At 43.4% G+C, this 20,993-nt stretch overlaps 1 protein-coding gene and 1 pseudogene across 3 annotated transcripts in view; one reads left to right on the plus strand and one right to left on the minus strand.

Moving 5' to 3' along the window:
* Positions 1-20,993, plus strand: part of Myrip (myosin VIIA and Rab interacting protein) — a 362,410-nt gene that overhangs the window by 118,939 nt on the left and 222,478 nt on the right. The window lies entirely within an intron of this gene.
* Positions 13,791-20,993, minus strand: part of LOC103747172 — a 34,654-nt pseudogene continuing 27,451 nt past the window's right edge.

Consider the following 20,993-nt stretch of genomic DNA (forward strand, 5'->3'; position numbering starts at 1 on the left):
ACTTCCAGTTCCAGAACATCTGACACCCTCTTCTGGCCTCGGCAGGCATTGTACATGTGTGTATGTGCTCATGCGTGCGCGCGCACCCCCCCACACACACACACAAATAAACATAAAAAAAAACTTAAAAAAACCAATTACCACTATATGGTGCTATTTCACGAGCCAGGATGGACTTTAAAAGATTCCACAAACCAGGGCTGCATAGATGGCTCAGTGGTTAAGAGCACTGGTTGGTTGCCAGTACCCACATGGTGGCTAACAACCATCTATAACTGTAACTCCAGTTCCAAGGGATCCAATGCCTTCTGATCTCTGTGGTGACTGCATGACATCGGTGCACTTATATACATGCAGGCAAAACACTCAGGCACATAAAACTAAAAAAAAATAAGGTATCTTTAAAAAAGATTCCACAGCCGGGCATGGTGGCGCACGCCTGTAGTCCCAGCACTTGGGAGGCAGAGGCAGGCGGATCTCTGTGAGTTCCAGGACAGCTGGGGCTACAGGGAGACCCTGCTTCAAAAAGACAAAAAAAAAAAAAAAAAAAAAAAAAAAAAAAAAGATTCCACAAGGCCATTTGGGAGCAGAGGAGTGTAGTATATAAAAGAAACGCGATACATAAATCCATACTTTGTCAAGATTCTAAAGGTGAGTCTACCATTTAGCTGTGTGACTTTGAACAAGTGACTTAATTTTTCAGAGCCTCAGTATGCCTATGTGTCATATGGTTGTTATAATAATACCGCCTGTTGCAGCCTTGTCGTTACGCAGGTCAGGAAAAAAAACAAAAAAAAAAACCTTGGTACCACCTTACCCATGGTAATCCTTCAGAGCATGTTGCTGGTTATCACATCCAGACTGTTGGGCCTGTTGTACTATAACCCTTCATTTTCATTATTTAAGAATCTCAGTGACTATTAAAAGGAGTAAAATTGCCTGTCAACCTACTGGAAAGTAATTCGGAGGCAGAGAAGGAACCAGGGACACTTATGACTCTATGTTTCTTGGGCTTCAGCTTTTTCATGTAGTCAATGAGGGGCTGAGAACTGATGATATGTAGAGCCCAATCTCGTGAGAAATTTTTCTGTAGCTCAAAATGTGCCTTTCTGCCTGCTCAGAGATGCACCTGTCCTCTGAGAAGAGCCTCAGCTGCAAAATGAAGAGACTCAAGGTGGGGGCGGGGTGGGGTGGGGTTCTAGTGCTGGGTACTTTACAGAAGACATCATTCCAAGGCTCCCCCATACCCAGGGCTTTCCAGGCCTTGAATTAGGGGGTGGTAATATCTATCATTGACCTTGGGGAGTTGGAGTCGCCTGTTTTACAGCCCTAAGTTGCTGAGTGTAGGTGTGGGCTATGACTTAGAATCACTGTGTAGGAAGATGGGCAAGAAACTGCCAGCTCATTTTCAGCCAAGATACTAGATTCAGAAGCCAAAAATTATTTGGTGGGCACATAGTTTGTGTTAGAGTGGTAGAATTTCAGATGATTGATTTTAAAGATGTTTTAGTTAATATTATAAAGTTAAATCTCAGAATTATAAGAGAACATATGCAGAAGACAAAACAGAGGTAAATTAATAAAACTATTATTTCTTCTGAGTTGAAACATTCCCTTCTGGAGAGAACAGGGGCCTCATAAGACCCAAGAAGCTCAAGAAACTTAACAAGACTCACAAGGCCCCTCTCTGAGGCTATATAAGTAGTAAACAGTGACTGGGGGAGAGGAGACTCTGATGCAGCTGTCTGTGGGCTGTGCTGGGAGGTATAGGATGCAGCTTTTGTGGGTGAAGTGGGTTTGACAGCTGTGTTTGAGTCATCCGTGTTCCTGTGAGCCACCCCTAACTCATGCTCTCCTGTAAGCAAACTCAGTAAGCCCACTGGTTCAACAACTGTGGTAGTTAATACTGTCAACTTGGCAAGATCTAAAATCACCTAGGAGACAAACCTCTGGGTATGTGAGGGAGTTCTAGATTGGGTTAACTGAGGTGGGAAGACTCATCCTAAATGTAGACAGCACCATTTCGTGGCCTAGAGTCCAGAACTGAATAAAAAGGAGAAAATGAGCCAAGCAGAAGCATTCATGTCTCTCTATTTCCTGACTGCGGGGACAGTGTGACCCACTGCCTCATGCTCCTGTCATCATGACTTCGTCCCCATAATAGACTGTATCTTCAAATTGTGAGTCAGAGTAAGCCCTTCCTTCCTTAGGTTGCTTTTGCCAGGTATTTTGTTGTAGCCACAAGTAGGTAACAAATACGCCAAGCTGGACTTGGGAGGGTTCGTTTCTTTGGTCTCTTGTGTGCTATCTAGGGGATAAAGAGAAGCTGTTCATGTCTCCCCAGGAAAAGCCAAGCAATAATCACACACAAACAATTGGAAAACTGTACGTGAAGAAGACCACCTATCACCTAGATGTTGTGGGAATGAAAACAGAAATTACACCAAGTATTCCAAAGGGCTGGACTGGGGTCCAGCACCAGCACTTCCTGAGTGACCAGTAGCAAGGATAGGGGCCAGTGGGCAGCACCCGAATTCACCCAAACTAGATTAGAGTAGAAAGATGAGTATATTGAGGAAGCAATAGCGAGAGCAGCAGGCAAGGCAGTAACAACAGAACTGCCCACTGCAAGATGGTGGGCTGTGCCGATTTTAGGTGGGAGCTAGCCTCCTTTCAATTTTGGTTCCCATCATGCAATTCCCACTATGCTAATGAGGGATGGGCACGGGGCAGGCTAGGTTTACGGGGCCGCCGTTCTGTGGTTCCAGGTCATTGTTAGTTTGATTGGTGGCACTCAGTCACATCATTCCTCCACTGGTGATTTGGCCAGCAAAGAGCTGTGGTCTCTTTCAATGGCATCAATAGGAATGCTTTCTGGCCCAAGCTTGTACTGTGAAGACTCCATGGTAGAGACGTACTGTGAGGAGTCCAGGGGAGAGATGTACTGTGAGGGAGTCCATGGTAGAGATTACTGTGAGGGACTCCATGGTAGAAATGTACTGTGAGGGGCTTCATGGTAGAGATGTACTGTGAGGGGCTCCATGGTAGAGATTACTGTGAGGAATCCATGGTAGAGATGTACTGTGAAGGGCTCCATGGTAGAGATTACTGTGAGGAGTCCATGGTAGAGATTACTGTGAGGGGCTCCATGGTAGAGATGTAATGTGAGGGGCTTCATAGTAGAGATTACTGTGAGGGGCTCCATGGTAGAGATGTACCGTGACGCGATCAGGGGAGAGACGTGTTCTCTTTCTGGCTTCTCAAACATGACTGCTGTAGTTTGCCTCCTGTTGCAATGATAAACACTATGACTAAACGCAGCTTAGTAAAGGGTTTGTTTGTCTTTTACTTCAGGTCATAATCTATCATTGAGGGAAGTCAGGGCAGGAACTCAGGGAGAGGCTGAAGCAGAAGCCATGGAGCAACACTGCTTGCTGGCTCACTTGCAGGCTCATGCTTGGCTGTCCCTATTATACAGCCCAGGGCTGCCTGCCCGGGAAATGGTGCTGTCCACAGTGGGCTGGGCCCTCCCACATCAGTTACCAATCAAAATAATCTGTCTCAGAAATGCCCACAGGATCAAGGAAATTCTGCAGTTGAGGTTCCCTCTACCAGGTGTGTCAAGTTGACAATAAAACTAACCAGAGCAATGACCGCCTCACATTACCCCGACAGAGCAGCAAACCCAGTCTTGGGAAGTCATTTGGAAGTTTCTGCAACGTCTTTGAGCTAGGCAGGGGCAGTGCACGAGTGCATGGCCTTCTTACCGTCCATCAGGGCTCTGTGGAATGCCAAGCAAGGAGAACCATACGCATGTTGTTTCGGTAGAAGATCTGTGATGCTGCTCCAGGGGCTTGAGATGGTAGGAACTGAAATCTGTTGAAGTATTTGTAGATAAAACTGTTGAGCCCTAGAAAAAATAAACTTGACAAGTGGGTTAAAAAATACAGGGACTAGGAGCTGAAGAGATGGCTCAATGGTTAAGCACTGGCTGCTCTTGCTGAGGACCCAGGTTTGGTCCCCAGCACCCCATAGTGGCTAACAACCATTTGTAGTTCCAGTGCCAAGGGATCTGACACCCTCTTCTGGCCTCCACATGCATCGTATGACACAGGTAGGTGCACTTACATACATTCAGGCAAAACACTCATATACATAAAAGAAAAATAAATTTTAAAAATAAAAATAAATTTTAAAAATACAAGGAACAGACTGGTGGCAGAAGTGGCCCCAGGAAGGAAAGCAGGCAGGATAGCCCCATCTCTAAGCTTGTTCCAAGTTAGCCAGCCATAGGAAGCTTTCTCTTAAACACTGGCAGCTTTGTCTTCTAAGGGATTTTTAAACCATATTCCAAATTATCTTTCACTGACTTGTATGGCTATAACATTTCTCTTCCATAACCAGACAGATGCCTCTCTGGGTGGTAGTTAGTAAATCAAGATCTCAGCAGTTTTGAAGGATTATAGACGCCAATGAATTGACTTTATCCTGTGGGGCTTCAAGAACACTCAAAATGTGAGCCCACTGCTAGTTCAGAAGAGCAGGGATGATGGGTATAAAGTTCTAGGCCAAGTTTGGCTGTCCCCATGCCCACCCCCACTGATAGATGACAAAGCCCATGAACAGAGGGAGTAATTGCATCTCTTATTTGGGTCAAGTTGAGCCAAAGAGGGATTGGGAGAAGCTGACTGATAAGAACAATTTGATACCTGGTTTAATATAAGCCACAGGGCAGGTACCTCTCCAGCTGATGGGAAGGCAAGAATAAGAATTTATGCTGTGGATGAAGAAGGCCCCTTCAGAGCTGAGACCATGTGTCTATGTAGAACAGTTTCCCATAGGGTTGTGGGTTTCTATAGGGAATCAAAGGACCATGAAAGAAATAGTGAGCAGCCATCCCTGCTCTGGCAAGGAGTTGCATAGGCCGTATCTATTCGCTGGGCTGGTGGGCAGGTTTTGTTTTCCAAGAGAACATAAAATTGGCTAGTATCTAAAGATACCCAGTTATTAACACCACTAAGAGGGCCATTGTGAAGGCTGGAGGTGTGGAGGTTTTGATGGTCTCCTTCTGGATTTACACAACAGTAATTAAATAGGATCAAGAAATTGACCTCTATGTTTGGGAAATTCCCTTGTCCATGAATAAAGTCTCAACCAAGTCCTGTAGGGTCTCATCCACCAGGTGAGGAGATTGGTAGACGATCTCTAGGATCTTGCATCAGGAAGACTGGAATAGTAACGGTCCTCTTAACCATCCTTCAGAGGTAGGAATGAAACCTTTGGCTCAAGCTCCCTGAATTTCCAACTGTGTATACTGGGGAACAGGAAAGGGAGGGTGAGTGATTAAGCTGTCTGAGGGACAAACAGCAGCAGCCTTGGTTTGATTATTGGCTTAGTTATTTTGAGTGACATCTATTGTATTAGTTACTTTTCCGTTGCTGTGATGAAACATCATGACCAAGGCAATTCATAGAAGGGAGAGTTTATCTGGGCTTATTGTTCCAGAGGGATGGGAGTCCACTGTGATGGAGAGGCACAGCAGGCATGGTGACAGAAGCTGAAAGCTGAGAGCTCAGGTCTCCAACAGCAAACAGGAAGCAGAGAGAGAAACTCAGTGTGGCTAGGAATCCAGTGAAGAGCCTTAGAGTTTAACATATCTAAATCTGATGGGACCTCAGTACAGTGATCCCTTGTCCTAGTGTTAGCATGGGAGGTATTTCTGACCAAGGGTACGACTTAAAACAAAGCTTGGAGCCATGGGGGCCATTCCCAAACTGCTGGGTGACTTGCTCACTCCAGCAACTCAGCAAGGATTCCCAAAGCTATTTCCTCTTCTTTTGTGGGCACATTAAGAGAAAGGTTTTCTAGGTTTGATAGGGACAAGGCAGGGGCAGTATTTAGGGTCTGCTTGAGGATTTATAGATCCTTTTCTAAAAGAATCCAATTTAGAGGCTCATTTGACCCTCATAAGATCTCATAAAGAGGTTTAGCTCTGGGCCCAAGCTGAAGAGTTCAGATGTAACAGTTCCTCACCATTCTAAGAATTGTAGTCAGCATTTATTGAGGTGCCCATGTCTAAGATTAATTTCTTGCTGTGGCTAGACAAGTATTTCATGTCTTCAGTTAGTATTTGTTCTAAGAATTGATCCCTTAAAAAGATAATCTGTGCCTCAAATTGGAGACTATAGCCACAGGAGGCTGTTGTCTATGTCACAGGAATGGAATTTAGGTTAGAGGTTTCTTTGTCTGGGCTGCAGAAGCAGATCATATACATAGTGAAGGAGACTATATTGGGGAGGAACTGTAAGAGTTAAAGGTCTTTGGGAAAGCCTGATCAAACAGATGAGCTGTCTTGGAAACCCTGAGGCCAACCTGGGAGTCAGGGTCTCACCACTGAAAATTAAATCCGAACTGAGTCAGACTGTACCAGGAAACAGAAGGACTCCTTTAAGTCTAGGACTATAAATCAGGAAATGCCCCTGGGAGTTTTTCTAGGTATAGAGGTAGGGACCACACATAGTCTTGTTGATGGCTCTGAGGTCTGGTACCAGCTGATGAGTTCCATCAGCCTTTGTAACTGCCAATCTGGGCATGTTCCAAAGTAAATTACAGGGGTGAACTTGGGGTGAGCCATGACACCTGAGGGAGCCTTGGTGTGGGCATGGAATGAGTTATGTCAGCTCCATGTATTAGGCCTCTCACTTGTCATATTTCCCTCCCTCCCTCCCTCCCTCCCTCCCTCTGGTACTTCCTTCTTTTTTTCCCTTCTTTTTGGTCTTTAAACTCACCTCCCAGTTTTAAAATACCTTGAAGACTGTGTCTAATAAAGTGAAAAAAGGTCTCTGAGGTCCCCTGTCTGCTTTTTGAAATTTTCCTCTGATGTCAGGGAGACCTGGCTGATGAAATGGATTGTGAGCATGGTGGGGCCTGCCTGCATCTGGGCTGATAGATTTACACACAGCCTTAGCAGGTTCCGAGTGAAACAGCTGAATTCTCAGCAGGGTCTTCAATTGTATTCCTCAGTCTGGTGAAAATAACCACATTTTTAAACGTTTATTTTATCTTTAAATATGTGTATACATGTTGGGGAGGGGATTGTGTGCAGGTATGAATGCAGTGGCCTTCAGAGTCCAGAAGAGGGCATCAAATCGACTGTAACTGGAGTTACAAGCAGCTGTGAGCTGCCAGTCAGAAGTGCTGGGAACTGAACTCAGGTCCTCTGTAAGAGCAGTACATGCTCTTAACCCCTGAGCTACCTCTCCAGCTTAAATTAACAGGTTTTTACTGTCTTTTTCATATGAGCATGTACTTGCATCACTCCCTGTTCAGATCCCTGACTCAACAAGTCTGACTAGGGTCTGTTTGGGGAACTGCATCTTTCCTTGGCAGGTCCTCCTGTGGGTTATGGGAGTCCAATTCATCAGCCTGTCAGTCAGTGACAAAATGTGGATCTGTTCCTCATGAGTGTAGAAGGTAGTTAATGGAATATCCTGCCAAGTTAGGCCAAATGGTGAGGACCCCAAATTCTTTAATGAAAGTGGAAAGATCTTAATAAATGAACCAAATTTTGGCTTTTCTCTACAGAGGGTCAGACATAGGAAGCAAACATGGGCTCTGTTAATGCCCAGGTCTCCACTGTCCACCTTGTGGAGAGGATATGGGCCTCTTCTAGCAGCAAGGAATATTTGTTCTTCAAGGGAATTCCTTAAACATGTGTGTGAGGAGGAGAGAGTATCAAGTCCTCTGGTTATAGGGGAGGAGCTGAAGCCCCTTGGGGAGGTGGGCTTGGAGGGTGATCAGTAGGATGTAATGGGATAAAGGAAGGGCCATCCAGGGTGTTTTGCCAAATACTTGCAGTAGACTTTTTGTAGATTTCGATTATGAGATAGGGATGTGAAAACCTGGGCTTAGGAATTTCTGACCACTTAGAAAGTTGGCAACCCAACAGGTCAAGTTGGAGAGTAGTGTTTTAATTAAAATATGGTTCTTCTAAGTATGCGGTTATTAAATAAATAATTTTAAAAATAGTGTTCTGGGGGCTTGAGAGATGGCTCAGTGGTTAAGAGCACTGACTGCTTTTGAAGAGGAGCCAGGTTCAGTTCTCAGCACCCACATGGTAGATAACAACTGTCTTTAACTCCAGTTCCAGGGGATTTGATGCCCTCTTATGACTTCTGTGGGCACTACATGACACTGGAGCACTTACATACATGCTGGTAACACACTCATTCACATAAAATAAAAATAATAAAATAAAAAACCAGTACTATCCTGCGTACTGAAGTAATAAGAACCACTTTTGCATTCCAAAAGAATCCAACTGGTGTGATTCCTTTGAAGCAGGGATTGTAAAGCTGGGCTTTCTTTTTAATTCCAATGGCCATTAGTGCAATAGGAATTAGGCATGATAGTCACTCAATACATTTGTTGCATTGACCCACTTAGAAAAAGGGATTTAAAAATGTTGTTCAAGAGGGAAGGGTTTTGTAACCTGAATTTTTTCCCTTTTATTTTCTGTTTAAAACAATATCTAATCATTCTATTTTAGGGTTATTTAACAAGTGAATTATATTGCTACATAAAGTATGGTCTTAAAAGATTTTTTAAAAAAGAATTATTCAAACTTCAGAGATTCTTTTTAAAGTACCATCTGGGGTTACTTCTGGTCTAGGGGGTTTATACTGTAGTCAAGCCATGTTACAATGGAAGATAAGACTTTACTTTGACAGGGCCTGAGGATTGGATCTACCTATTTTGTTGTTGTTGTTGTTTTTAGGACACATAAATGGTGAGTCTGAAGGGACAGAGGGGCCTGTCCCATATTGAGATAGAAGATAAATAACCCTGTCACATATAAGGAAAAGGCTCAAGGGACTCATGGAATTTAAAAAGGGGTGTCCCAGCTCTTTGAAAAGATCATCTCAAGCTGGGCACAGTGGTGTCTGCCTTTAATCCCAGCACTTGTTGGGGAGGGGGCAGAGGTAGGCAGATTTCTGTGAAATCAGGGCCAGCCTGGTCTACATAGTGAGTTCCAGGCCAGCTGGAGTTATAGGAAGACCCTGTCTCACAAAGACTCAAAGAAAAGAAAAAAGAAGACATCTAAAAGGACTCAAGTTCTCACTTCAAATTTTATTTATTTATTTATTTATTTAGTTAGTTAGTTATTAGTTAGTTAGTTAGTTAGTTAGTTAGTTATTTCTATGAGTATTTTGCCTGCATGTATATAAGTGCATCTATGTCCAACAATGCCTGCAGAAGCCAGAGAGGGCACTGGATCCCCTGGAACTGGAGTTACAGATGGTTTATTAGCCATCATGTGGGTGCTGGGAACCAAACCCGGGTCCTCTGCAAGAGCAGCCAGTGCTCTTAACTGCTGGGCCATCTCTCCAGCCCCTTGAGTTGTAACTTTTAAAGGGAGCATCCCCATTTCCTGAAATGGTCTCCTGGCATGAGGGCCACAGTTAAAGGGCAAGGATACTGGGTGTTCAGTCCATGTTCATCAGAGGGAAGACTCGCCAATCCATTGCCATGAGGAAGTCCTGAGAATAACAAAGTCAATCTCAGGAGGGCAGACAAGAAGAGAAGGGAAAGAGAAACTTGGGGTATAGAAAAGTATCTGCTGTAGGGTGTGCAGATTCACCCAGTGGCTGGGAGGGGGATTGAACTGAGAGGAAGAAAACAGTCCTTTCTTATGCCTCAGCCCTTGAGCCACCCTGTCCCAGGCCTTCAGATCCCATCAAAGAGTCACAGTGTATAGGAGTACTGAGATGCTAGGGGAGGAAAATACTTCTACTGCAAAGTGTTCATGAGGCTGGGTTACTCACCCCTGAGGGCTGCAGGCGTTATCCATAAGAACAGAAAGACCTTTGATTTCACTAGAGAGTAGGTCCAGCCAGAATGGTCAGTTGTCCCTAAGTCGCATTGGAGTTCTCCAAGGGTCCTGAGGCAGGAAAGAACTCTAGCTCCTTACCTCTATGGAAGGTAGTGAGCATGTGCCACAGTACAAAAACCTAGTCACACTGGGGAGTTATCCCAGCCTGAAACCATCAGCTGTCATTAAGCCTGAGTGCAAACACTCAGTGAGGGTTCCAACTTGGAAGAAAGAGAAGAGAGTAGACTTTCTTAGCTCTCACTACTTAGTAGAGGCCACTACCTGTGATGGGGTTGGCAAGTAGTGAATCACCCAAGACAGACCAGAGCAGAAAAAGACAAGCACATTGAGTGTGCAGTAAGGGGAACAGCAGTCAAAGCATAACAACTGAACTGCCTGCTGCAAGATGCTGGCCTGTGGTAGTTTTATTGGGAACTTTCCTTATGGTTTGGGTTCCCACCCTGCAGTTCCTACCATGCCAATGACCACAGTACCAATGTTTGACTCTTGGCTGGGGCTGGGTTTCCAGAGCAGTAGCCCTGTGGTACCAAGTCATGGTTAATTTGATTTGCCCTTGTCATAGTTAGCTTCAGTTATCAACTTGACTCACCTGGAAAGAGGGAACTTGAATTAAGGAATTTCCTCCATGGGGTGACCATGTCTGTGTAGCATTTTATTGATTGCTAATTGATGTAGGAAGGCCAAGCCCACTGTGGGCAGTGCCATCCCCTGGCAGGTGGGCTTGGGCCATATAAGAAAGCTAGTTTAGCAAGCCATGGGGAGCAAGCCAGTAAGCAGCGTTCCTCCATGGTCCTGCCTCCAGGTTTCTGCCTTGAGTTCCTGTCCTGACTGACCTCAATGATGAACTGTGACATGGAAGTGTAAGCCAAATAAACTCTTTCCTCCACAAGTTGCTTTGGGTCAGTGTTTTATTACAGCAGCAGAACTAGAATAGCCCTGCCAAGTCAAATCTCCACTCACAGTTTGATCAGAAAGCTGATACTTTAAAAAAAATTTATTATTTTTATGTGTATGCATGCATTGCCTGCATGTAGGTAAGTGCACCCATGTTGTGCAATGCCCACAGAGGACAGAAGAAGCTGTCCTCTTCTGGAACTGGAGTTACAGACAGTTGTTAGCTGCCACATAGGTGCTGGGATTCGAACCCAGGTCTTCTGCAAGAACAGTCAGTGTTCTTAACTGTTGAGCCATCTCTCCAGCCCTGAAAGCTGATACTTTTGATGTTGTTAGTGACACTTCTGGTACCATGCTTGTATTGTGTAAAGCTTCTGATGGGGGCCTGGTCACTTTTTGTTTTATCAGTCATGGTCTTCTTGTTACATAGTCTCTTTACTTACGAATTTGAACAGTGTACCTGGTTTGGAAATTGTACAGATTAAATGAGATGATGGGGTCCATGACCTACCTGGCTGTCAGTCAGGTTAGTGTTGAATGATGTGGGGAATGAACTATGAATATTAGTTCATTAGTATGCAGTGTTAGAGTGATGGAAGTGGGGAGAGCTTTCGCTTTGCTTTCAAGTGGGCTGTCTCCTCTGTGTGCCATCATCCATTTATCATCCATTCATCTATCCATCATCTATCATCCATCCATCTATCTATCATCCATCACCCATCCATCCATCATTCATCCATCACCCACCCATCTATCCATCATCCATCCATCTATATATCATCCATCACGAATCCATTCATCATCTTTCATCTATCCATTTATTCATACATATAAGCATTCATTCATTTAGCCATTTTTATTGAGTCTTCGCAGTGAGTGAGGTGCTGTTGATTTATAAATGACTAAAACAGGTGATTATGTTCAATATTTGTGAATGCGTAGGTGAATGCAAGGATGGCACCTGCTGAGCCTAAAATACTAAAAGCACAGTCATATTAAAAATAAAGCTTAAACCAGGTATGATTATGCACACCTACAAGCCTCAGTCCAGCATTTGGTAGATAGAGGCAAGAGGATCAAAAGTCCAAGGTCACCCTTGGCTATACAGTGAGTTCAAAGTTGGCCTGGGCTAAGTAAGAGCTTGTCTCAACAAAACAAAACAACAAAGCTTAACTTTTGAAGCAATAATTCCAGAGTTTGGGTTTCTACATTTGTCCAGAAAGGAATATTTATACATATGTGAACATGTATGTATGTGTACTTCTACTAACCAGATATCTGTATTAAAAGTAAAATCAGTGATTTTCTATGTAATCTGGCTCCCTTTTTTACTTTTGACTATTTATTTTACTAATAAATCTGCATGCCCATATACTATAAATCTATACCTTCAAAGACCAGTTATTTGGATTTTTTTTGTATTTAGGATAGAAAAAAATGGGGTAGGATTATGTTGATAGCCCAGGCTGACCTCCAGCTTGCTATGTAGCTGAGAATGACCTTGAATTTCTGATCCTCCTGCCTCCACTTCTAAGTGCTGGAAATATAGGCATAGGTCACCAGACCTGGTATATGCAGTGCTGGGGAGCAGATTCAGGGCTTTGTGCATATGAGGCAAGCACTCTGTCAAAGGCCCACATCCCCAGCCATGGGCAAGTACTGTTCCTAATTTTAGCATTTAGTATTAACACAAATGGCCGTCTTTCCTTTCCTATAAACTGGGGCAGTGCATGGTGTTGAGTAACTCTCAATGTTTAAAATTGTTCCTGGAGCTGGGCATTTAAGTTCTTCTCTTGTTTTGGTGCCTGACTTTTCACTCAGAGTCCCACATGGTGCATTTGAAATAGCAAAATATTTATTTTCATCCTTGTTAACTTTCATCTCCCTGATTAATTTTCAACTCTTAATTACAGGTATGAATAACTTGGTTCCTATTTTCTGTGTTTCACTTCAGGAAAACAAACAAATCACTTTTTCGTTTCTACTATTTCTGAAGGGTTTTAAATGGTTACGAAGGGTTTTTCCTGTGTGTGTGTGTGTGTGTGTGTGTGTGTGTGTGTGTGTGTGTGTGTGTGTGTGTGTGTGTGTGGGTGTGTGTGTGTTTTTTTTTTGTTCTCTTCAGGTATGTGCATGTGTGTTCATGTGCATGTGAAGGCCAGAGGACAACCTCAGGTATTGTTTCTCAGAAGCCATCCATCACCTTGGTTTTTTGAGACAGGGTCTCTCCTTGGCTTGAAACTTTACCAAGTAGGCTCTGCTAGTTGGCTGGTGAACCTCAGGGATCCTCCTGTCCCCACTGGTCAGATTAAAGTTCATTCCACCATGCCCAACTCTTTTATGTGGGTTCTGAGGATGGACTATAAATCCTCATGCTTGTGTGGCAAGTACTTACCAGCTAACTCTGTAGCCCAGTATGAAGGGTTTGAAATGATTTGCATGATAATATAGCGGGTAAGAGTTCCTTCCAGTTTCTGGCTGTTATGAAAAGGGCAACAATGAACATGAATGAGCAGGTATTTCTGTAGTAGGGTAGAGTCTTTTGTGTATATGGCCCAAGAGTGGCATGGCTGGGTCAAATGGTAGATCAGTTTTGAGCTTTTTGAGGAATCATCACACTGATTTCCATCATGACCACAGGAGGTTGCGCTCCCACCAGCAGTGGCTAAGAGTTCCCCTTTGTCCACATCCTCGCCAGCATTTGTCGTTGTTTGTTTTTTGGATCTGAGCCATTCTTAGCAGGGCAAGATGAAATCTCCAAGTCATTTTAATTTTCATTTCCTTTTCATTTCCTGACTAAAGATGTTGACCAGTTTTTAAAAGTATTTCTCACCATTTTCATTTCATCTTTAGAGAAGTCCACGCTCAGCTCCTGCAGTGCCCCCCCCACACACACCATTTTTAATTGGGTTGGTGGTGGTGGTGTTTTTTTTTTCAGACTGCATATGAGAGTTTATTAGGGAACACAGGACTTGGTGAGGCATAGGACTCAGTGCAGAGGGAGTCCTCAGGAGTGGAGGGCCCGCCACTTTTCCAGGATACCACAATTGGGAATATATTTGACCCCACAGCCATCAGGGATGAGGCACTTCTCAACAACCAGGTCTTTAAATTCATCTGCATTAAACTTGAAGCCCCACTTCTTTCAGATGTGAATCTTCTGGCAGCCAGGGAACTTGAACTTGGCCCTACACAGGGCTTCAATCACATGTTCCTTATTCTGCAACTTGGTTGGGGTGGACACGATGACCTGGCCAATGTGAACCCTGGCCACTGTGCCCTGAGGCTTCCCAAAGGCACCCTGCATACCTGTTTGAAGCCTGTCAGCCCCAGCACAGGACAACATCCTGTTGATTCGGATGCCGTGGAAAGGGTGGAGCCTCACTCGACTCTGAAAGCTGTCTTTGCCACAGCTCTTCACGATGGATGTCTTTGTTGGCACGAATACGGGCTGCCTCCAAGGTTTCAGAGGAGAGCTGCTCATACTCATCTGACACCATGTGGCCACAGAATGGGAATTCATCAACTTTTGCCTTATTCTGTCCCAAATCAAAAAAGATGCCAATCTTGGCATCAGGAACACCCTGGCAGAAGTGAGCCATAGGTACTGATTATTCTTACAGTAATGATAACACCAGGCAGGGTGGCCACCTGTGATAAGAGACTCTTCAGTGGCACACCCGAGGAAAAGAGCTGGTGGTGTTTTTTATGTCTAGTTTTCTGAGTTCTTTGTATATTCTCGATACTAACCCTATTGCTGAAGACACTATATACATGAGCTGGAACAAACAGGAGTTTGCTGGCCTTGAATGTGAACCAAGACACAATAAGATATCACACAGTAGACCATTCAGTGAAGAGTCATCACCACTTAGTCTGTTATTAGGATCCAAAAGTAAGAAAATAGTATTCTTCTGCCCTTAGGAGCCTTTTTATTATGTATCAGGTTGTTGTAGATAGATGCTTAGCATCTACCCAGGAGTCTCTCTTGCCCTTTTGGAATCTGATGGAATGCAGGTCAACTCTTGCCTATGGAAAGTTGCATTTAGGTGTTAAGCTCATGACTGACTCACTCTGAGACCTGCACAGTGTCTTTTATGAAATCATTGCCCCGGGGTCAGCCTGCAAGATGAATGTCATCCAGAAGAGCTCTGGCCTTTTAAGAAATTGTCATGAAACTTTGAAAATAGAATTTAAGTGGCTAGGGGATATAGCTCAGTTGGTAGACTGCTTGCCTAGCATGCAGCATGCAGGAAACCCTGGGTTCAATCCCCAGTACCACATAAACAAGGGTGTGGGAATGCTCACCTGAAATCCTAGTACTCAGGAGGTGGAGACAAGAGGACCATAAGTTTGAGGTCATTCTCAGCTTTATAGAGAGTTTGAGACCACCCTGGGCTACATGAGACCCTCTCTCAACAAAACAAAATTAAAAAGTACTTGGAATCAGGTACTGCTTTGCTGTACACTCTAGACCACAATAGAAATCTGCCATTGTTTTTATGGAAAATTATGTTTTATTTTTAATGCTGGGGACTGAACCCAGGGCCTTAGGGCATGCTAAGCAAGTGCTCTAGCACTGAGCTACATTACCAGACATTTGTTGTATTTTGAGACAGTGTGGGACTTTGTACCCTCAAAGTTACAATCCTCCTGCCTCAGCCTTGTGACTGCTGGGATTACAGGTGTGCAGGCCTAGCTGGAACTGACAGCTTTTGAAGCTTAGAAATTTTCTTCTAGTCTGTACCTACAACATATATTCATCTGATTATTATAACAGAGAATCATAGCAAGAATAAATATCTTGGAACATTTAGGTACAGACCATTTATTTCTATTCTATTTTGAGAGGAAAGAAGTGTGGGTATATTTACTAAGTGCAGAAATAAAAAAAATCAGTTTAAAAATAGTGTTGTCCGTTGCTTACAGATTTTTGCTGCCGAGCCTGCCTACTTTTATCAAGAAAGTATAATTTTTTCCCTCTCTTTCTATCTTCCTATTTTGGATACTGGGCCAAATCTCAACCCTGCTTGCCCTGACCCTCTGGGCACTCTTTCTCTTTCTGAAGACCGCACCCTCTTCCACACACAAGCAGCTTGTTTTAGAACATCATTTCTGACCTCAAACAGCATAAGTTTCTTCCTCTTCTCCATCTCCATCCTCACAGCAGCTGAAATTCACAGCTTGCCCTCACCCTCCGTAGCTTTTATTCTCAAACTGTAATAAGATTGTCCTCGAATTAAGAAAAAATAACTACTAAAAGCCTCTGTTAATTTTCTTATGAATTAATTGCCTGCCTAGCGCTGGCAATAAAGGCACCACTCCCAACCTGCAACTCGGTGTATTTTTTTTTAAGACAGGGGCTTACCTTGTAGCCCTGGATTTCCTGGAACTCACAGAGATCCTCCGGCCTTCACCTGCCTAGCGCTGGCAATAAAGGCACCACTCCCAACCTGCAACTCGGTGTTTTAATACTTTAGTTTTTGAAACACTGAACAGACTTCATGTTTGTAACTAAGTTGGGTACTAGTAACTGTTTGATAAGGTATTTTGGGTGCTAGTACAGACTCAGCAGAAATCATGCTTCATAATTTCTCTTCATGTCTTCCCATAAACCCCAAGTGGTCATGTTACATACTAAGTATTTTATTATTGAATTGGTTAATGTCTTGACCCAGCTTGATTTTTTTCCCACCTTCATGAACATATTTGTGGCTCTTAGAAGCCTCCTGTTCACTTGTTTGAAGGACTGTATGCATTACGTAGGACCATCTTCTGGTAGACACATGACTCTGAATTGCATAAAAAGAAATCAACCTAAATTTTGCAGAACAAATAATGTGATTTCCCTCAATGTCAACTTTGCATTCTTGCTATTTCAAACTTCTTAACCCTGTTGTTTGTCTACCCGTCACTGCACTCCTTCTTTCCTCCTTTCTCCTTTTTGTATTTATTTAATTATTGCTATAAAAAAGGTCTTTAAAATCCCAACTCTGGTAAAGAGCTGTGGGGGTAAGACTCAAATAGAACCAGTTGGAGAAATACATTAAGAGATTTGCTGCAGGAAATTGGCTTATGCAATGCTGGACTGGCTAGCCAAGGCTAAAATCCACAGGGCAGGTTGTCAGCTGGGTTGAAGCAGTCTCTTCTTGCTGGGGAAGCCTGCGCCCTGCTCTTAGAGCTTTTCATCTAAGAGAATCATGAGCCCCTGCATTCTCTTAAAGTCTTTTCCACATGTATAGTCTACTAATCAGAGACTAATAACATCTACAAAATAGTTTCACAACCAGTAACACCCTAGTTATAGTTTCAGTAACCAGAGGCCACAGCCTCACCATGTTGACACATAAAATTGATTATCACAATATTTAAATGTACAGTACCTCAGATTCAGCCTACATGATGAAGACTCCTTGTATTTCTTTGATATGAGAGGAAACCATTTGTTCTCTTTGTATTGCAGTATAGTGCTCCTTGTGGGGATTAATGCTCCTTCCCCTTGTCTTGGCTGAGTGGAAGAGCACTGGCCAGGTAGCATGGCTGGTTGTCACTGAGCTTTCCCTCCCTGTCACCAGGGAAAGCAGGTGGCTAGGTAAATCCAGATCTTGAGGATAAGTCTGCTCCAACATATTTTGTCTTCACTGGCTTCTCAGAACTAGCTTTTTTCTAAAGGGCTCTGTCTTGTAAGTCAGGAGAGCTTGCTTTCCTTGGCTGCTCAGAGTACGTCTGTTGCTGAGTGATTACCTAAAACAGGCAGGTGTGAGCTCAAAGGACAGCACCCTGAGTTTGCCAGGGCTACCTGTGGTGTTGAAGGAGCAGTTCTCCCACAGTTGTCAGAGAAGGGATTACAGACACTGCATTTAAAAACACTGAAGGACCAAGATATTTGCTTACTTCTGCTCCACTGCCAGGAATCAAAGCAGTGGCAGCTGCCTCCTCCCCCTCCTCCCCATCGTCTTATCTTCTTCTTGTCTTCCAGTAAAATTTCATTATATAGATTCATGTCATGAAATAACATTCTTTTAAGAAAAAAATCGATTTATTATGATAAATTCACAAAGGCATCGTGTAGCTAGATTAAGGTAGCTGCTCAAACTAACACTTGCCCAGTCCCAAATTTTATGCATCTCAGTGAATATCTCTAGTTACAGTGTCCGTTCTGAAGCTATGGATTTTGTTTAGGATTCTACCCCTTCACCACTAGTTATATTTTTGTGCACCTATCCACCACAAAAAAAGAAAAAAAAATGACAAGAATTGAAACAAGAGAAACAGCTTAATACCCCCTTTAGTAACTTGTGTCATTTTTCCAGAAGATTTGAGATGACCTGGGAGAGACTGTGATGGAAGCACAGTGCCAACCTCACAGTCACTATGGTGTGGTCACGTAAAGACTGTGACAGGTGGTGATACCCAATGTGGCAAATGCCCATGCCCTGCAGTTTCCCTTCTCTATAAGGGAGGGGTTATAGACATAGAGGGAGAAAAAGAACAGTTTTGTATCTTTTATTTATCCTTTGACAATTCCATATACATGTTCAATGTGTCTTGATCATATCTACCCCAATTCCCCTTTTCCATTCCCTCAGGCACCTCCAACACATCTCCCTTCCCACCTCATGTCTGTTTTGTAAACCACTGAATACAGTTAGTGCTGCCTGCTGGAATGTTGACTGATCTTGTGCAGATAATCATAGCTGTGAGTTCATGAGTACCAAGCCATGCCCTGTCCTGCAGTCGGCATTTCATACCACTTCTCTCTATTTTGGGCTCTTATCTTCTTTCCACCCCCTCTTCCGTAATGTTCCCTGAGCCTGGTTGGGGAGGGGTGATATAATGTCCCATTTAGGGCTGAGCATTCAGCAGTCACTTATTCTCAGCTCTTTGACTAATCAGAAGTCTGCACTGCTAACCACTGCAGAGAGAAACTTCTGTGGCCAAGGTTGAGGGCAGCACTAATCTGTCTTCCTAGGTTTTTGTTTAGAATAGACCTTGACAACAGAATAGATAAAGTAGAGAAAAGCAAAAGTGCATTGATGTGCTATTCCATGTGTACAAGAGAGATGCCCAAGGAGTGGATCCCTATCAATGAGGTAGGTTTGAATGTCAGCCAGGAGAGAGGGGACAAGACGAAGAACAGCTACTTCTCTCTAGTTCTCTGTCTCTCTCTGTCTCTCTCCCTCTTTGAGAGGACCCACGTAGGAACTTATTGGAAGGCACATGACAGCTAGAGGCTGGGTGGCAGAGCTTGCTGACAGGTTTCTGTAGTCACCAGGTGCACAGGCAACAGTGGCCTCGATTAGCCTTTATTCTCCCTGGCGGATCAGGGACAGAAGTTTCTGTTCTGACTTTGGTCAAATAGAGGGAGGGCAGGCGCATTTTGTGCATCTGTGTCTTTTTATTTGCTTCAACTCAACAATCCTTATCTAAGGTATATGTGGGATGTCCCATTATGGCCTCCTGCAGGTATAATAGCATGGACAGTAGCTAGTGTATACAGAGAGAGTATAGATTATTGTACTGTATTTACATGTATGATTAGAACATGACAAGAAAGCCATGTGGAAACATCTCCAAAATTACTGGGGGCTAGTAATACGGCTCAGAGGGTAAAGGTATTTGCCACCAAGGCTAACTGAGATCAGTTCCTGGGATCCACATGGCAGAAGGAGATAAGTGATTTCTACATTGTCCTCTGACTTCTACATGTGTGCTATGGTACAGTTCTCTGTGTATGCACATGCATAAACACACAATGACAAATAAATGTAAAAGAAAATTAAATTTTCTTCTTGGAGAAATTCAAAATCAAACTCTCTCTAGTTCTCTGTCTCTCTCCCTCTCTCACTCCCTCTCTCAATACAAGGTCTACTATAGCCCAGCTGAATGATTCTGAACTTCTGTTCCTTCTGTCTTCATTTCCTGAGTGCTGGGATTACAGGTGTGCACTACCACATCTGGTGTATACAGAGGTGGGGATGGAACCCAAAGTTTCATGCATGCTAGGCAAGCACTGTGTCAATGGAGCTCCAACCCCAGTCCCTCAAAAGGTTTCTTTGCAGAGAAATTTACTCCTCCATGTTCCTCCCAAAGATACTGGCAATAGCATGTTGACTTCGAATTAAATCCTTACTCCTTCCTTGAGAGAATCACTCCAAGCAGGTTGCACAGATGGGACTCCTGACTGTGCAAAACCAGGGGTCTTGCTGCAACTTATCTTCCTGTGAATGATTTGTGTGCCACCTGTTGACCATAAAGTCATCTGAGGAATCTTGATAAATACAGAATCCCCACTTCTTTGAATACCACAGCACTGATGTACATATACAACCTTTCTAAGTGAGGAACTGCCGTTGAAGATATGACTGACAGCTCCAAGTCTTTGCTCTTCCTAAGCACAAATCACTTTAAAAGAGTATCAAGTGTTTGTGTTTCCCTAAAAATGCTGGCAACAGGCAAGGCTTCAATTACCTTTCATAATATCCTTATTCACACGAGAGAGAATTAATGACTCACAAAGACAATTTGGAATAAATACAGATATTCACTCTGGAATTTTCTCTTTCAATAGCAGTAATTATCAACAACTCTGGCTTCTTTTCTGGGATAGTTTTTGTCAGTTTAGTTCCTGTTCGTAGTGTCTTGAAGACGTGGTTATTATTACCACCTCCATCTTTTAGAGCTTACAATTATTTTCTTAAGGTGTGTGTGCATGTGTGTGTATGCACACACGCACATATGTGTGCAGGTGCCTGTGCATGTGGATGAATGTCTTCCTCAGTTTCTCTTCACCATCACATTATTACTATTATCATTCCTTGGTATTTTTGATACAGGGTCTCCATGTAGCCCCAGCTGGCCTAGAACTCACTGTGTAGACCAGGCTGGCCTCAAATTCATAGAGATCCACCTGTCTCTGCCTCCTGAGTGCTGGGATTAAAGGCGTGCACCACTACACCTAGTTTCCACCATATTTTTAAATATTTTTTTATTATTCTTTGAGGGTTTCTGGTAATGCTACACTCTGAACATACAAAGGGTACAAAATGAATTTTTTTCCAGACTATTTCAAAGGATGGTGCCAGTCTATCATTGTCTGCAAAGCACCTTCACATACTGTTACTATAGGTCATTTTGTCTCCTAATTTAAGTAAGATACCATATGTCCATAGTTTTGGCCTGTACTAAAACTGGGGGAAAGATGGTCCCC

The sequence above is a fragment of the Nannospalax galili genome, unplaced genomic scaffold (genome assembly GCF_000622305.1).
Source record: "Nannospalax galili isolate Female #2095 unplaced genomic scaffold, S.galili_v1.0 scaffold443, whole genome shotgun sequence".
NCBI lineage: Eukaryota > Metazoa > Chordata > Mammalia > Rodentia > Spalacidae > Nannospalax > Nannospalax galili.